Source organism: Anolis sagrei, chromosome 4 (assembly GCF_037176765.1).
Source record: "Anolis sagrei isolate rAnoSag1 chromosome 4, rAnoSag1.mat, whole genome shotgun sequence".
Lineage (NCBI taxonomy): Eukaryota > Metazoa > Chordata > Lepidosauria > Squamata > Dactyloidae > Anolis > Anolis sagrei.
The window spans coordinates 44934626-44947547 of NC_090024.1; positions in this window are offsets into that span (position 1 = coordinate 44934626).

The window sequence follows — 12922 nt, forward strand, 5'->3', positions numbered from 1 at the left end:
CTGGAATGTTAAATTGCCTCTATGTCTGTCTATATATGCAGCTCGAAAGACAGTTGCATCCATCAAGTAGGAAATTTAGGTACCACTTTATGTGGGGAGGATAATTTAACTAATTTACAATGTCATAAAACCTTCCAGCAGCGTACAGATGAATGAGGAAGTACTCCATCAAAGGATCCAGTGTCACAAGTGGACAGTGAAGCGGCACCTCCCCTTTGGCCGGAACCAGGCATACCCTCATGAAGCCAGAAAAGCTGGAATGTTAAATTGCCTCTATGTCTGTCTATATATGTTGTATGTCTAATTGCCATGTATATGTGCATTGTAATCCACCCTGTAAATAAATAAATAAATAAAATACATATCTAGTTACTATACTTACTTACTTTACTTACTTAGGTGATCCCTTATAGCCCAAGGATGATGTTCCTCCAAGTTCAGTGTCTTGGCGGTGAGCCCGTAGGTGGCTGTGGAATTCTATTCTTGATCAGCATGTTCTCCTGCAGTGAGGACTTTGGTTTCCAGGCAGAAGGCGGTCCCTGTAGGGGTTGGCTTGACATGCCTTTCGTTGGCACGTTTCTCCCTTTTGCCCTCCATTCGTGCCTCTTTGAATTCTGCAGCACTACCGGTCACAGCTGACCTCCAGCTGGAGAGCTCAAAGGCCAGGGCTTCCCAGTTCTCGTTGTCTGTGCCACAGTTTTTGAGGCTGGCTTTAAGCCCATCTCTAACTATCTTTCCCTGTCCACCAACATTCCTTTTTCCATTCTTGAGTTCGGAGTAGAGTAACTGCTTTGGGAGATGGTGATCGGGCATTCGGACAACGTGACCAGTCCAGCAGAATTGCTGATGGAGGAGCATCGCTTCAGTGTTGGTGGTCTTCGCTTCTTCCAGCTCGCTGACATTTGTCCGCCTGTCTTCCCAAGAGATTTCCAGGGTTTTTCAGAGGCAACGCTGATGGAATCGTTCCAGGAGTTGCGTATGACGGCTGTAGACAGTCCACATTTCACTGGCGTATAGCAAGGTTGGGAGGACAATAGCCTTATAAACAAGCACCTTGGTATTCCTATGGCTGTCCCGGTTCTAAAACACTCTCAGCTTCATTTGGAAGAATGCTGCACTCACAGAGCTCAGGTGGAGTTGTATTTCAGTGTTAATGTTGCCTTTGTGTAGAGGTGGCTGCCAAGGTAATGGAAATGGTCCACATTTTCTAATGTTACACCATTAAGCTGTATCTTTGGCATTGGAAAGGGATTGGCTGGTTACTGCTGGAAGACCATTTTGGTTTTCTCAATGTTGAATGAGAGGCCAAGCTTCTTGTATGCTTCTGCAAAGGTATTTCGAGTGGCTTGCAGGTCTTATTCTTAGTGTGCATAGACTACAATCTGCTACAGAAGAGATTAGTATAGACTCAACACTCTTTCTGTGGGAAGTGGGAATGGAACAGCAGTTTTCCCCATAATTTCAGGAACGTTTGAGGCTCACCTTCTCCTGACATGAATGGTACTTGGCGCATTTGAGATGTGAGCAAGTCTATATTTTCAGTCAATCAGAAGTGGTGAAGACAGTGAAATGCTGCCACTTATTGTCTGATACTCACACATTTACTTGGGAGTTCAGTCTGAACGGGACATGAAAAGTATTATATTCTGAGTAAAAAAAAATTTCTGCAAAGTGTGTGTGTTATAAAAAATATAGCAGAGGTGACAACCTCTGTTGGAAGGTTTATTCTTGTGTTATCTTCTGTCAGTGAAAGCAACCATTCAGGGAAACTATCCTGAAAAGCATGTGTACCGTTGAGCTTTGCATTCTTGGTGGGGAGGGGGAGTCAAAATCAGTCATTACTGTGATCCCACTCACTTTGCTTCTACACATCTATTCTGTCCTTCATTCCACAATCTGACTTTTACCCCCACAGTGGCCCCCTGGTGGCACAGAAGGTTAAACCGCTGAGCTGCTGAACTTGCTGACAGAAAGGTTGGCAGTTTGAATCCGGGGAATGGGGTGAGCTCCCACTGTTAGCCCCAGCTTCTGCCAACCTAGCAGTTTGAAAACATGTAAAGATCAATCAGTACCGCTTCTGTGAGAAGATAATGGCAGTCCATGTAGTCATGCTGGCCATATGACCTTGGCGGTGTCTATGGACAACCCCGCTCTTCGGCTTAGAAATGGAGATGAGCACTACCCCCCAGAGTGAGACATGATTGGACTTCATGTCAAGGGAAACCTTTACCTTTACTGCTAGAGTGCAGTTCCAGACCCCCCCCCCCCCCCAACTGGAATTTGACCTTTTGGCCAAAATATATATATTTTTACCCACTTGATACATGAATTGAAGTTCTAGCCTTTCTATGTATATCTAGTCACACATATAGTCATATATTCTAAGAAAATATGCATTTATTGTTGGTATAACCTGGATCATATTGCATAAAAAAACCCAGATTAGTATTTTTGTTGAAATGCTTTCAATGGGGTCACTTCCCAATGCTGTTATCCTCTCATATATGCTTGATGAGCCAAAACACTGTTGCTGTTCTCAAAAACAAGTACATTCAATGACAGCTTGAGATTCACCAAAGAAAAAGGAAAGACACAAGAACAGTCCATCCTCTGTTTTCTTCCTTTTTATGTGTATGATTTAGAAAGGCCCATCACAAATTGTGTCATGAGCTAGAGTACAGAGCAGCAACTGTCTCTTCAGAAAAAGAGGACTTATCTGGGAAGGATACGGAGATTGTGGTATAAACACACACACGCACATGTGTATGTGTAAGTAAATGCCTTTGGCAGTACTTATCCAAGCTTCCTGCATTATGCAAAAAAAAAAAAAAAGGCTTCATTCTTCATGGCTATAGAATGAAGACATTATAATGTCTTCTTTCCCTTAGTGCTTGAAAATGGCCAAATACCTTCAAAAATTAGCTATCAGTGGCATTTCATATATGATTACTGCATAACACAATGACAAAGAATGATTATTGGTAATTAATATCAGTAATGGGAAAACATAACTTTGCAAATCTTCAGGCATTGTTCCACACACACGAGAGTGGTTCCATTAAAGGAATAGTTTTGGTACTCCCCCTAGACATCTTAAAAAAGCATATCTTGTTCCACATACTTTTTCATGTTTATCTTACTGGGAGCTGTCCATTGAGTTAGTTATGAGAATGTTAAGAGCAGCTGTCCAGCAGTGAATCAGGGGACACAATAAGACTAGGCATTGCTTTACCTCTGGTGAAACCAGTATTATTATTATTATTATTATTATTATTATTATTATTATTAGTTTACTGTTATTATTGTGCATTATTTTGTATTATCCCTGATGTTGTTTGTATTGTTTAAGGCATTGAATGTTTGTTTGCCTATCACTGTGTGTAAACCACTCTGAGTCCCTTTGGAAGAGAGGATGGTCTAGAAATAAATTATTATTATTATTATTATTATTTGAAACACAACAAGATGAGTCCACAGCAGAAAAGATCACTCTGATGGCTGTTGTATTGGATCACACTTCGGACACTTCCCAGGTGTCTAGGACTGTGTGGTATAGAGGCGAATAATGCATACAGATCCCGTTAAGGTGGCCTTCTGCAGCTGGCAGATGGTAATTTTGTCAGCATTGATTGTGTTTAAGTGCAGGCCAAGGTCTTTAGGCACTGCACCCAGTGTTCCGATCACCACTGGGAGCACCTTGACTGGCTTGTGCTAGAGTCTTTGCAGTTCGATCTTTAAATCCTTGTATCATGTCAGGAAAACTTCCTTGGCATTAGGTGGAAAGGAGTAGTAGAATTGGGTGTCATCTGCATATAGGTGGCACTGTACTCCAAACTCTGGATGACCTCTCCCAGTGGTTTCATGTATATGTCAAACAGCACGGAGGACAAAATGAAAACCTGAAAAACCCCACAGGTCAACAGCTAGGAATTCAAACAGTAGTTCCTCAGCACTACCTTCTGAGTTTTCTCCTCCAGGAAGGGGCGGAGCCACTGTAAATCAGTGCCTTCCAGTCCCATCCCAGCAAGATGAATCAGAAGGATACCATGGTCAATGGTATCGAAAGCCACTGAGATATCCAGGAGAACCAAAGGACAAACTCCCTCTGTCTAGTTCTCAGTGAAATATCTTTAATGGTAGTGAGCTTAGAAGGAGACCGTGACTGATATCTTCTGATATCTTCTGAGACCATAGCTGATATCCTACATGTGTGTTTGCACACCTTCAAATCACCTATCACCTTATGGTGATCCCATTAATTTCATAGGGTTTTCTTAGGAAATAATACTTTAGTGATTTTCCCAGTTCCTGCCTTTGAAATATAATCTACAGCATCTAATATTTACTAGCATTGCCCCATCAAGTATTATCTAGAACTGGACCTGATTAGAATCATAGAATCATAAAGTTGGAAGAGAACTCGTGGGCCATCCAGTCCAACCCCCTGCCAAGAAGCAGGAAAATCGCATTTAAATCATCCCCGACAGATGGCCATCCAGCCTCTGTTTAAAAACCTCCAAAGAAGGAGCCTCCACCACACTCCAGGGCATAGAGTTCCACTGCTGAACAGCTCTCACAGTCAGGAAGTTCTTCCTAATGTTCAGATGGAATCTCCTTTCTTGTAGTTTGATTAGCTTCCAAGTATAAACAAAGTATGGTGCCTTTAGGATATTTAGGTCATTATAACCATGCAATTACTAGCACCTAGAAGTAGATTCCTCCTAGTCCTTTGGAATCCCATTCAATTTTGAGTTGATCTTGCTAGAAAAAAAATAGGTCCTAGGACTTCATTCCTAAAATGATATACAATGTGTTTCGGTATGTGTATATGTGTATGTATGTGTGTGTGTGACTGCATGCATGTGTGTGTGTGTGTAATATCCTGCAAGAAGAAATTGACCCAAGGACTTCATTCCTAAAAATATACACAATGTATTTTTGTATGTATATGTGTGTATGCATGTGTGTGTGTGTATGCACTATATGCAAGACCAGCTATGTCATAACACTAGGACTCTGCCCTATGGCAAACTACAATGAGGCTGCAGAGGGGATACATCCTGTAACACTTGAAATAAAATTTATTGTCATTTATGTTTGGAAGATCTCATTCCCTAAACACAGAAAAGCAAAAGAATGGGACCGGACTAACAGCATGTTGCAGCTTAAAATTCTAGCTGTCAGTAACTAAGCCTTGGGGGAGTGACGTCAGTCTTTTCTGAATGGAGAAAATTGCAAAAACATGGAAAAACAGCTAACAAAATCGCATTGGCTCTCTCCACTGTTAGCATGTGACTCCTGGATAGAAATTCACAAGGGAATCCAGTCCTTTGGCTACAAGATTCTCCACATCTGCTTTAACTCTCCCCAGTTCAGAAATGTCAACCAAATTCTTATTAATTGAATACACAAAGTGAAAGCTTCTTATCTCTTTAACATTTGCACCAGAGAAGGAAAAAATACTGGTCCGTGTCAATGAACTATGCTTTTGATTTATATCCCAAATGCTCCTCAACTGTACGGATGGATTTTAGGTGTACTGTAACTCATTTCAGAATTTGACCAATTTTCTTTGACCTATCATTTTGAACTGAAAAACACATTTATAGTATTGCATTTCCAAACTATGCCTTCTTTTCTCTAAATAGGAAGCATACACACATCTGTAATTTGATGTATTTATATATGTGGGTTTCCACAAGTAGAGAATATTGCTTAGTATATATTATTTGTGATTTATATGCAGTCACAGGGGGGGAAATGCCTTAAACTACCATAGTTTCATTAAAAAACAAATTCACTCCATTCAAAATGTGAGTTTTGCATTAGAGTGGATGTTAAACTGTTAATACAATGTCTGTAATTGTATATTTGGATTAACTTGTTTGATTTAACTTGCATGGTTGGCTTCATTTGGTTTAATTTTTACCTCAGTTATGTTGTTTGTCTAATATACATTTTATCCCAGAGGCTCAGTATAAAGAACAAACCAGAAGATGGGAAGGAAAATTCCCGGTGGTTGGAAATAATTATAAAACAGATCATTCTTTCCTTTGTAAAAGAGAACAACAAAAACATATTTAGCTAAATGTTTGTATTTTCTGCAAATCTCTCCTAAGAATTCACCCAGGCACAAATTAGTGCTTCCTTTCCACAGATATCAGCAGGATTTGTTTCCTATTACTTTAGGTTAATTGCACGCCATAGATTTCACAAAGTTCATTCTCTTTTGTCAAAGCCTTTCCAGCTATGTAAAAGCAAACTTTTAATTTTAAAACGCTGTATCATAATTGCTTGTGGGATTTGTTGCAATCAGTGAGATTGGCATATTACTTATCAAACTTCCTTGATCCCTACGTTAATTTTAAATGAAAAAGGATTAATTTGTTTTGCAATAAGAGTTATTTGCATATTATACCATATGTACTTTCTGGAAGGGACCTCCTGGTGGTGCAGTGGGTTAAACCACTGAGCTGGTGAACTTGCTGACCAAAAGGTTGGCGGTTTGAATCTGGGAGGTGGGGTGAGCTCCCGCTTTTAGCCCCAGCTTCTGCCAACCTAGCAGTTCAAAAACATGCAAATGTGAGTAGATCAATAAAGATGGCTTCTGCGGGAAGGTAACAGCGCTCCAAGCTGTCATGCTGGCCACATGACCTTAGAGGTGTCTATGGACAATGCTGGCTCTTCGGTTTAGAAATGGAGATGAACACCACCACCCCAGAGTCGGATTCAACTAGACTTAATATCAGGGGAACCTTTTCCTTTCCTTTACTACTTTCTGGGAATGGCAAGCTTTTCTTATAGAAAGTGAAAAGTACTTTTATTCCTATAATTCATTTTCATCACTTTTCAATAGATTTACTTTAATTGTAGGAAGTGATTTCCACCACTACCCCCTCTTCCTTCTCCTCCTCCTCCTGTCGGCTTTCCATATTTGCCAGGCTTAAGGGGACATTACCTATGCAAAAGTAGAAGAATGGAACCAAGTTATAAAATTTCTATTTTTTTTTTCTTGAAAGAACACCTTGCTAGTGTTCTCTATCTTCTCTACTATGTTCAACTTCTGGTGGAAGCTTTGGAGGACCTAGAAATTCCAAGAGAAATTGATGAATAATCAAACCCACAAATAAGAAACCTTCACATGTGGATGGTCAACTGTATTATATTTATACTACAAGTGATCATACGTCTGGCATTGTGTCCCCATTATTTATAGATATTAATAATAAATAATGTGTTGTCAAAGGCTTTCATGGCCAGAATCACTGAGTTGCTGTGAGTTTTCCAGCCTGTGTGCCCGTGTTCCATAAGCATTCTGTCCTGACATTTCACCCACATCTATGGCAGGCATCCTCAGAGGTTGTGAGGTCTCTTGGAAACTAGACAAGTGAGTTTTATATATCTGTCAAATGTCCACGGTGAAAGAAAGAAGTCTAGTCTGTTGGAGGCAAGTGTGAATGTTGCAAATGACCACCTTGATTAGCATTGAATGGCCTTGCAGCTTCAGAGCCTGACTGTTTCCTGCCCGGGAAATCCTTTGTTGGGATATGTTACCAAGGCCCTGATAGTTTCCAGTCTGGAATTCCCTTGTTTATTGAGTGTTGCTCTTTAATTACTGTCCTGATTTTAGAGTTTTTTAATATTGGTAGCCAGATTTTATTCATTTTCATGGTTTCCTCTTTTCTGTTGAAATTGTCCACATACTTGTGGATTTCAAGGGTTTTCTGTGTTGTCTGTCAACATTTGACAGCAGTGACTCTGTAGCATTTGATTAACATTCCAAAATGATATTACTAACAAACCACGACACTATTATAGTCTTGGGCTGGAGATAGAGGGATGAGGAGCAGAACAAATTATCACTGCTACTTTGTCGCTGCTGTTGTTTTTAATTAAACAACCCAGGACATTCTATACACAAAACCACATTTTCAAGTTCTGTATATCAAAGGTAAACAAGCCATGGCTCCTGCTCCACTTGTAGCTTCTAAACACTGCTGGCGTGAGCCCTTTTTCCTGCTGCTGATGGGCATGGAAATATCATTAAATTTACTTAATATCTCTTATACTAATACCACCAACTTTAAAGCTATTTTAGCAGAACATTTTGTTCTAGGGGAGACCTGACCCTACCCTTCCCACCACAAAATTCCAAACATTGAGATAAAGTTTATGTGAGTTTCAGTCCAACTTTATATGTCCCGTGTGTCTCATTTTCTGAGTGTTTTGCATTTGCATCTTTCTAGTATTCCTTAGTGGCACTAGCAGAAATAGTTTTCATAGAATTTCTATCTTTGTTATGCCAATAATAATGGAAGCTTATGGAACAGCGATAAAACAGTTATGCACCAAGTTCAGACCAAGGAGAGGAACTGCTTGTTCTGAACTGGCTCCTACATTGATCCTCTATTAACAAGGAGGATCGGCAAGCTACCTTCCCCATATCCCACACCATTCCCAAGGTCGAGCAGATATCCATTATGAGTACGAAGAAGACTACTGCTGCCATTTTGGTAATTTTTTTAACCTTCTACTTAGGGTTTTTTTTTAAAAAAAAATGGAGGTTTGAATAGCTCTGAAAATCAAGGGAAGTGAACTACCACATCTGCAATTGGCTTTGGGTATGTGATGCCTTTTTCAGAGGGAAAAATCTTCTGAAAATCAGGGAGACTTGGGAGTTTTCAAGGATTACACTTTAGGGTACCAAGGGCCAAATGATACTCATGGGCTGCACTTTACCCGCACTGACGTACACATGCATATTATTGTGATCAACAAATCCATACATTGTTGAAGGCTTTCATGGCTGGAATCACTGGGTTATTGTAGGTTTTTTCGGGCTATATGGCCATGTTCTAGAGGCATTCTCTCCTGACATTTCCCCTGCATCTATGGCAAGCATCCTCAGAGGTAGTGAGGTCCAACAGAATGCCTCTAGAACATGGCCATATAGCCCGAAAAAACCTACAACAACAAATCCATAGTTACACAAATGCCGATATACCACATCTGTTGAAATGAGGACTTTATTTTTGAATTTAAGAGGTTGTGATAATCAGCAACATACTTATTGAGGGCAGGCCTAATCTTTCAGCCACAATTTCAATGCATGCATCTATGCCAGACATAATTTAAGGATACTCCATGGGGAAGCAAGCTGAAAAGTGAAATTCAGTAAAGTAATTATAAGACAGAAGATAGCCTTTCTTTGTTTAACTTCTAATGCATCTTTGTGATTCAATTTCCTTCACTCACGAAGAGCCACTTACTGAATGACATTTTACAAGAAGCATCAAAGGCTATCTTGCTAATACTGAAAATAAATTCATTGACTTTTTCATGAACATTATTGAACCATCTTGAACTATCTTGGTCTGGGCAAGAAAAATACCACAAAACATGAATGTTACTTATAATAATCAAGAGAGAAATAATAATATAGGGAAATAATATAGGGAAATATTTAAACAAAATAGGGAAATATTTCTATTTTGTATACCCTTTTTATTTAATCAAAGAAGGGATGTCCACTTTTTAAATGTATTGTCGAAGGCTTTTATGACTGAAATCACCAGGGTGTTGTGTGGTTTCTGGGCTGTCAGTATTTTCTCTTGACATTTCACATGCATCTGTGGCTACCATCAGATCCTCTGAAGATGCCAGCAACAGATGCAGGTGAAACATTAGGAGAAAATGCTATTAGAACACAGCCATACAGTTCAAAAACCATACAACACCCCATCCACTTTTTTGTTTGGTATTTTATTTGGAAAACACTTCAAATATCACTTCTGCCAAATTTATTGTCTCTGCAATTCTTACAAGTCTGGAAGGCCATTCACTATGATTATATAACCTCTGTCTTGTACTGCCATGTCCATGAATGGGAGTCCATGGGCACTAGGGAAACTAACTGTTTTTCTGACTCACTCTTTTGCAGTAGTTTTCAACCTGATGTTTTGGCCTTCAACTCCCCAAAATCCTAACAGCTGGTAAACTGGCTGGGATTTCTGGGAGTGTTAGGCCAAAACACCCAGGGACCCACAGGTTGAGAACCACTGCTCTTTTGGGTAGTACATGCATTAAAAGTGGAGCTACAGGACTTTGAATAATCCCAAACAGACAATTGACAAAGAATCTGGCTCAGATGAGGCACCCTTCTTGGGCCATATTTCTCCTTCCATGCTTCTAATGAGCCCAGTCTCTGACTGAAGCACAACACTATTTTGTTTAAACATGCAAGCATAGGCAAACCAGCCATGGAGATTGCATAGCTTCCTTTGGAGAAGACATCAGTCCCTGTGAAGATTCTGGCCTTGTTTTGAGTTCAAAGTGAACCTATTTTATGAGTTTTCTAGCTAATAAACTCATGTCAGTATTTATGGATATCAGTATCTAAGCATGGACCCTCTCTAGTTCTTCTTCTTGGTCCTTACTACTGCCCATTCTACAGAGGGAAGTGGATAGGAGAAGAAACGTAAGGAAATATCTTATGGTTAGGTCACCCTAGTTCAATGTTGTTTGCATTGATTGACAGTGAGTCTTACAGATTTCAGATACAGTTCTTTCAGACCTGGGGTGTTAGGGAATTACACATATTTCCCACTACATTTATTAATTCAGTCCCACAGCCTCTATACTACATGTACTGATGCTATAATTTCAGAAGTGTCACAGAATCATAGATGCATACAACTGGGAAGTACTTCAAGGGACTTTTAATCCCCCTGCCAACCTCTGTTTGAAAATTTCCAATATATGAGACTCCACCATCTTCCCACAGAGACTAGTGCTTATCTATAATATCCTTCCTAGTGCTTATCTATAATATCCTTTCTTGTAAACTGATTCTCTCTATCAGCATTTGTCTTAATTTCAGCCTTATTCTTCAATCTTGTAAAGTTATAGTGAATTCAAATTCTGTCTTGTAAATGTTAACTACCACTCCTAGTTTTATGTTACATGCATGTTTGATAAGTAAGCCCTCTTCTCTGTCATTTATAAAACTGGGCCCAATACAGGACCCTGCAGCAGCACCTCCTTTGTTATTTGTTTCCATGAAAATGGGGAGTCATTGATGAGCATCCTTTGGATTTAGTTTCTAAACCAGCTACAAATCCATCTAACAGTAGCCAACATTTTAGCAGCCTGTCTCCAAGAATATCATAGAGAGACGCGTCAAAAGCCTTATTAAATAAAAATCCACTACATTCTGAGCATTCTTCTCACATATCAAGTTGCGACACACAAAAATAGTTTTATAGAACCCTATGCTGACTTTTAATAATGGACCAAGTGTTTCATGGTCCTTTCTATAATCTTTAGGTATTATAATATAGAAGGCCAATAGTTGTCTGCACCTTTTTTCCCATTTCTAAAAATGGAAAACAATACTTTCCTACCTTCTGGCTGTGAGGACTTCATTTGTTCTCCAAGGATTCTCCAAAATTATGGACAGAAATTCTAAGACTGTATCTGCAAGTTCCTCAAGTAGCCTTGGATGTAGTTCAACTGACCCCGGATATTTGAGTGTATTAAAATAACATATATCTCTTTGCCTGTAGAATAATATATAGCTCTTTCAAAAAGTAAAGCATAGTAATCTGGATGCATCCAAACAGTTAAAATTTGTTTGAATAATAGAAGTCTTCGTAAAACTAAAAAGAAGGCACCTTTTATGGAAGAGAGAGATGCACAGTTAAGTGAGAATGTAATGTACATTTTTAGAAATAGTAATAATTATAATACACATAGATTACAATAATGTAAAAATCATTTGCTGTAATTAATAGCATAATGGTAGCAAATATTGTGATTTGGAATGCACTATTTTTTTTCCCGGGTTGCATTTTTAATTAAAATCTGGAGCTGCCAAGAACCCATTATCCAGTTTTCTAAAGATTTGAAGGCGCAGTTGAAAGTGGTTCTGTTTTCCTCACTCTCATGCTTCAGGACCTGGCCACAAGAACTGTTATTCTCATTAGGGAGAGTATGGTGATGCCTTGCATAATGGAAGAGTATTTTGTGTTTCAAGAGAAGACAACATTTCAACTGATGTTTTTAAAAGTATAAAAATGAAAACCTGTGGTTTTAGTTAATGGTGAAATTTATTTGAATTACTGAGAATTGTTTTTCTACAACCTATTCTTAATTGCAATATGAAATAACAAACACACATAGAGTGTTTGTAAGTGCAACAAGTCTGTCAACCACAGAAGAAACCCTGGAACCATGATGGTAAATTATTCAAAAAAATAGAACCTAAGGAAGACACTTATTTGGGGACAGGTCTTATTGAATTCAGTGGGACTTAATAATGAGTACACATGTAAGAGGGGAAAAAGTCATAACATTAATGTAACAGTGTAAACCACTTGCAAACTCAAGGCAAACTAGAACTATGTAGCTCATTGCAACTTTCACCTATCACAAATATTTTTCCATAATTCTTAAATGAATGCTACCATCTTCCTAAACAAAGTTCATCTTCACCGAACTAAGTTAAGAAAATGTATTACTTATTAAATTACTAAATCTGTCTGAAGTACTCTTAGTAGAACAAACCACCCACATTCTAAATATTCTCTTCCTAGAAAGTATTCTAAATACAGTAGTGCCTAAAGATTGAATAGCACCTTTGGGAGGATATAATTGTTGTTTTTAAATGTTCCAGTAAAAAGGAAACTGGAAGATTAGTATACAGACGCAAGATAAAATAGTAATGGGGTAACTATAGCAACTAAAAGAATGCTGTTGGGAAATTGCCAAACGTCTTAGACTTTGGCGAGTTCATGAAAAGGATGTTTTTCCTCTTCTGTGAATATTCATTCATTAATTGTAAGATATAATCTCAGGAATAAAATGTGGATGTGGAGTTGTTGTCGTGTGTCTTAAAATAAAATTAAAATGTATCAGACTAAAA